We start from the raw sequence: 6,000 nt of genomic DNA, 5'->3' as shown, positions 1-6,000 counted from the left end.
CTGGGCAAACAACTAACTTATTAAATATTTTAATGTAAGAGAAATGGAGTAAATACACAGGAATAATCACATATAAAAAACTGGTTTTCTTTTTTTATTTAACCTTACAAATCATTATTAGCATACACCAAAATCACATGCTAATCATATGTTACTTTAGAATCCTTCTGTTTTTATGGGTAATATACCGATTTATGGGAAATTGTTAAACCATACTATAACGTAAATATTTCTAGCTCAACCAACAGTTTCATTTTCAAATGAAACTTTCTTCAATTCCACAATAATAAACGTACATATGTGTGCGTAAGATATATCTATTATTTTACCAAGCTTTGCCTTAAATTTATTTTGTCAGTTTTGTTTTATCTTACCGTTACACTTTAGAATGCATTTAATACCTGTAAAATCATCTTTGTAATCGATAATATTAGAGCGAAGGTCTAAAATATGCATACTTGTTTGAAGCTGAAGTATTGTGGGAAACATTACAGTTCAATATCTATTATATTAATATGTCAAGGAAGTCTGTGTTTGAATGCAGTTACAATTAGCTTTACGAAGTCGTTGTTATCGACAATGACCACATATAGCACAAACCTGAATATCAGTCACATTAATTAATACTTTAATTAACTTAGATTCAAGAATTTTCGCACTCAAATTATTTAAAATTTCATTTGGAAAAATTTAATTGAACTATATTAGTAAAAACATTTTTCTTCATCCTAGAAGAATCACGTATCTTCTTCCTCTTGTTTTTATTGAATTATGCGCAAAATTACACGTGGACGATTTGCGCTAGCCGTCCCTAATTTAGCAGTGTAACGAGAAGGTAGCTAATCATTATCACCCACCGGCAGCTCTTGGGCTACTCTTTACAACAACTAGTGGGATTGACCGTCACATTATAACGCCCTCACGGCTGAAAGAACGAGCATGTTTGGGATTCGCATCCACTACTCTCAGGTTATGAATCGACCACCCTAACCACTTGGCCATGCCGGGCGTTTTTTTTTATCCTTTTTTAAAGTTAAATTACTGTACATTCATTATCAAATAGTCATAATCATTTTGATCTTTATTTAAAAACTAATATGTGTTTGTGTAACCCGGTGTTGTAATACAAAATAGCAAACATTGTAACCTAGGGCATTTTTGAATGGTAGGACATTTTTCATCAGATAAAAAATACTACATTTTTTAATCTCTTGCCATTATAAAATACGATTACAAATACATAATTATTAGTAATGTAGTATTAAAATACGATTACAAATAAATAATTATTAGTAATGTGGTATTAAAACTGTACGTGGAATATTCTAGAACGTTTGTCGGTTTGTGCAAAACTACACAAAGGTTATTTTTTAATATTCATCCCTAAATTTGAACAAACTAGATAGATAAAACAAAACTAGACTAATTCACTTACACCAAATGTTGGGTTACTTGTGTCTTATCAAATAGCATAGTTTGACTGTCACATCTGGAAAGGTTCAGTTAGCCTAAAATACATCAGATTTTACTATAAACTAGTCGGTGTCACTAAACAGATACGTTAACTATTAGAAACAATTGAACTAAGCTTTCAGTATTGTTATATTTTATGAAGTATTGAAACGCTTGGCGAGTTGTTCTTGTTTATTCAAGTAATCGCACCCCAGTGTTACAGCGGTATGTCTTCGGATTTGCAACACTAGAAACTGAGTTTCGACACCCGTGGTGTGCAGAGCACAGATAGCCCATCGTGTTGCTTTGTGTTTAATTACAAACAGATAATGAAACAAAATTTAAGCAATATTAATTCAAAGGGAGAGATAAGAAGTGTTTTCACCGTAATCACAGGCAGAAGATAAAGCACCTAATTAAACTAATAACGAGTTTTCACCAACTAAGTTATATTAATTTCCGAAAATAGCTTAGATATCTTTAAGTGTACTAGTAGTTATGCAACAAGTGAAATCAATCATTTACCAAGTGAAAATAACGAGTGATGTGAATATTGATTCCAGCCTATACTGTTTTCCGTTGCTGTATTAACAGATAATTTCCTTTACATGAGTAAGATATGGTCTTTGTGTTATACAAACGTTGTTTCATTTATCGAACAACCCACAGACAGTTTAACTTCAACGTACCATAAATCTGTGAAACAACGCATATACGGGTGTCAGGTTCAAGATACTTGAAACGGTTTTTTTTTAAATTTCGCGCAAAGCTACTCGAGGGCTATCTGCGCTAGCCGTCCCTAATTTAGCAGTCATAAATTAGTCATAGAGGAAAGGCAGCTAGTCATCACCACACACCGCCAGCTCTTGGGCTACTCTTTTACCAACGAATTATGAGACTGACTGTAACATTATAACCTCTCCATGGCTGAAAGGACGAATATGTTTGGTGCGACGGGGACTCGGAACCCGCGACCCTCGGATTACGAGTCGAACGCCTTAACACTCTTGGCCATGTTGGGCCCGCTTAAAACGAAGTCGAATATTTTGTTTCTTATACATTTTCTAAATACATTAGTTCTCAATTTTTGTACGAATTAGAAAAGTTGTGTTAAAACGTGATTTTACTGTGATTTTTTAGTTCATGTTTCATTATGTTTGCTGGATACCCATTACTTCAAAAGATGGTGCTGTATTGATATTTGTACAGAAATATGATTGCAAACGTTTTATGCTCGTTAAAGAGATGGGATGTTGCAGATGTCTTCATTGGTTGACAGTGGCGTCATCTGTAGATGAAATATCCGTTACTTTGAAATGGTATTTAAATAGACTGATTGACGACAAACTGCTACTCTAGGAAAACAAGTGTTTTGCCTTTTTTTATATTCCATGTTGATTTTTGTATTGGAGTGTCTGGAACTAATGTGGGTTAATTCTTCAACTGTTTGAGTGGCACAACATGAAGCCATATTGTAAACGCTTCATTTCCAAAGATGTTTATATATACATTGCTTAGAATAGGATAGCCTACACTTTGTTCATAAAAAGGAACATTTTATCAAGAAGTAACTGCTGAAATTGCAGAGGTTAGCTCTATACCTGTTTCAGGAGAGAGTGTGGTATGATAAGTCATATTCATGTTCTCTTCTAACTGCTGCTGTAGAATCCAGTTGAGTTCCTTGACTGGTATTTTGTAGAGCATATTGAGTATGCGTATTTTGGCTAAAATGTATTTGATTTCTGTACAGTTTGTTTTTTCGTGTATAAATTCTCAAGTGTTTGATACCACCTTACTTAATTCTACTATAAAATGAGTGGTACCATAAATACAATCATGAAATTAATTACATGGAGATTGCGTGGTATTGAGTAAATTAAGGGTTAGGGGTTTGGGCGACTGTACATTTGAGGGTGACGTTTATCGTTTATTTTAGCCGCGGATAAGCGACTCATACAGCGACTCTTGGTTTTGTTTCTTTTCAAGACCAAACTCTTATCTCATAGGTCCGTCATGTCTTGACCGATCTAAGATCTAATTACAGTTTTCCACTCAGGAAGTCAAACCCTCTCAATTGGTGTATTGGATCACACCCAAGATTTCACAGATTAATTTAACCTGATCCTGTCTAAAACAACTTCAATTTGAGGGTGAGTAAAGTTATGAAACATACACGCGCCCCACGCTTGAGCTGGGGCACAAAACTATAACCAATAAAAGGTAAATAAAGGTCTCATAGCGAAATATTTACTCTAATCCTGCCTAAAGGAATTTCAAGTGCCGCAGTTACAAAAGACCCGCCCGAGATGGCCAGGTGGTTAAGGCACTCGACTCGTAATCCGAGGGTCGCGTGTTCGAATCCCCGTCACGCCCAAACATGCTCGACTTTTCAGCCGTGGGGGCTTTAGAATGTGACAGTCAATCCCACTATTCATTGGTAAAAGAGTAGCCTAAGAGTTGGCGGTGAGTGATGATGACTAGCTACCTTTCCTCTGGTTTTACACTGCTAAATTAGGGACGATTAACGCAGATACCCCTCGTGTAGCTTTGCGCAAAATTCAAAAACAAGCAAAGAAAAGCCGCAGCTACTGAAGATTCTCTCTTGTTTTTTTTACAATCTTCATTTCTCAATTTCATGATTCTACAAAGTCTTATTATGTCTTTGCTGGTTTGTTTCTCTATTTCAGTGTATGATCTTCTCCAACTTCATGTAGTTGTCATTCTGTATTAGGTTTCGTCATCTCTCACCATACATGAACTTCTAGAGTGTTACAGTTATGTAGTCTTTATTGGTCGGTACTACTGCGTTAGTGTTGTTTTTGTCAGTCAGTACAGCTGTGATGGTGTTGTTTTTGTAAGTCGGTACAACTGTGACAGTGTAGTTTTTGAAAGTCGGTACAACTGCGACAGTGTAGTTTTTGTAAGCCGATACAACTCTGACAGTGTAGTTTTTGTCAGTCAGTACAACCATGATGACGTTGTTTTTCAAAATTTTTAAGGATACCATTTCTTCTGCATATTAAGTTCATTATTAATTTCAACGAGTAACGAACGTCTCGAAATGCTTCGGGAAAAGGAATATCTACTTTATCGGCGAAACGTTTTTGTCCAGTTTTTTTGGACTCAGAGATCGAAAGAGTAATTGAGGTTGTAGCGACCTTAAGATAAAATATTTCACAAAATATCGTTTTATCATAATATTCAACGTTAAACATCAGCCAGCAGAAATTATCTTTATTTCAGTTACATTTAAATCAAACTTTACTTTCTTGTCTACATGGTACATGATTTCTGAGTGTTTAAAGGCAGATGGAAAACTTTGATGACCAAACATTAACATCAGAATTAGTATGGAAGTACCATCTTGTTTGAATGAATAGGAAAGATGAAATTTTTGTGTCAGTGTCAAGCCAATGAGATCAACAGAAAGAATGTGACATCTTTGCCTTACAATAGTGAGATTGTTTAATATTTATAAATAGTCATTTCGTTATTTTTCACCAATTGACATATTAAGGAATTTTTATATTCGTTATAATTTTCTTTAAATAATATCACTTGTTACTTACTTTTTCCTGCACATTATTTTCTAATAGTACAAAAAAGTTATGAAAACAAACGACGGGATTTCTCCATTAGTTAAATATAAACTCCACAGCTTCAAGTGTTCGAAATGGTTTTTAATAAATAAAAACCTTCGTGCAGCACTTTATCACACATGAAGCATCTAAAGCGTTCGACTTGTAGTCTGAGGGTTGCGGATTCGAATGTCCGTCGCACCAAACATGCTCGCCCTTTCAGATTGGAGGCGTTATAATGTTACGATCAATCCCACTATTCGTTGGTAAAATAGTAGCCCAAGAGTTTGCGATGGGTTGTGATGACTAGCTGCCTTCCCTCTAGTCTTCCACTGCTAAATTAGGGACGGCTAGCGCAGATAACCCTTGTGCAAAATGGTTGAAATATGAGGACCAGGTACAAATGAAATAATAATAAAAGAAACACTTTCATACTGTGAATATGACATTTATACTTTTCTTTGTCCACAGCTGGGACAACGGTAAGTCTTTCGGATTTACAACTATAAAATTATGGGTTCGATTCCCTCTGTGAACACAGCAGATAGCCCGATATGGCTTTCCTGTAAGGAAAAACAAACACTTTTCTTTATTTCTTTTTAATATTATGATTGTTACAAACAATGTGAAAGAAAACTATCCATTACCCTTGTTTATTCGAGATATATTAAAAGAAATTATCATCCATATAAATTACATTCCTGTACTCAATTGCACAACCCCCCTTCAAACATGTGGTCAGCTATGCGGTCTGTTAAAAATTGCTCCGAACAATTAAAAATGTGGATTTGACTTTGTGGTAAATTACTGAGAAATTCCGGCGTTTCGCTCCGTTTGGTTAATTTTTTGCAAGCAACAGATTTCTTTTCTGTTAAATTATAAGTGGTTCACTTGATGATAAAATATAACATTTGGTAGAATTTGTTGTTTATGGCCCAGCTGGGCCAAGTGGTCAGGGCGCTTGACTTCC

Source organism: Tachypleus tridentatus, chromosome 11 (genome assembly GCF_004210375.1).
Source record: "Tachypleus tridentatus isolate NWPU-2018 chromosome 11, ASM421037v1, whole genome shotgun sequence".
Classification (NCBI taxonomy): domain Eukaryota; kingdom Metazoa; phylum Arthropoda; class Merostomata; order Xiphosura; family Limulidae; genus Tachypleus; species Tachypleus tridentatus.
The sequence above is the reverse complement of the archived record's forward strand: the minus strand, read 5'-3'. Positions refer to the sequence as shown.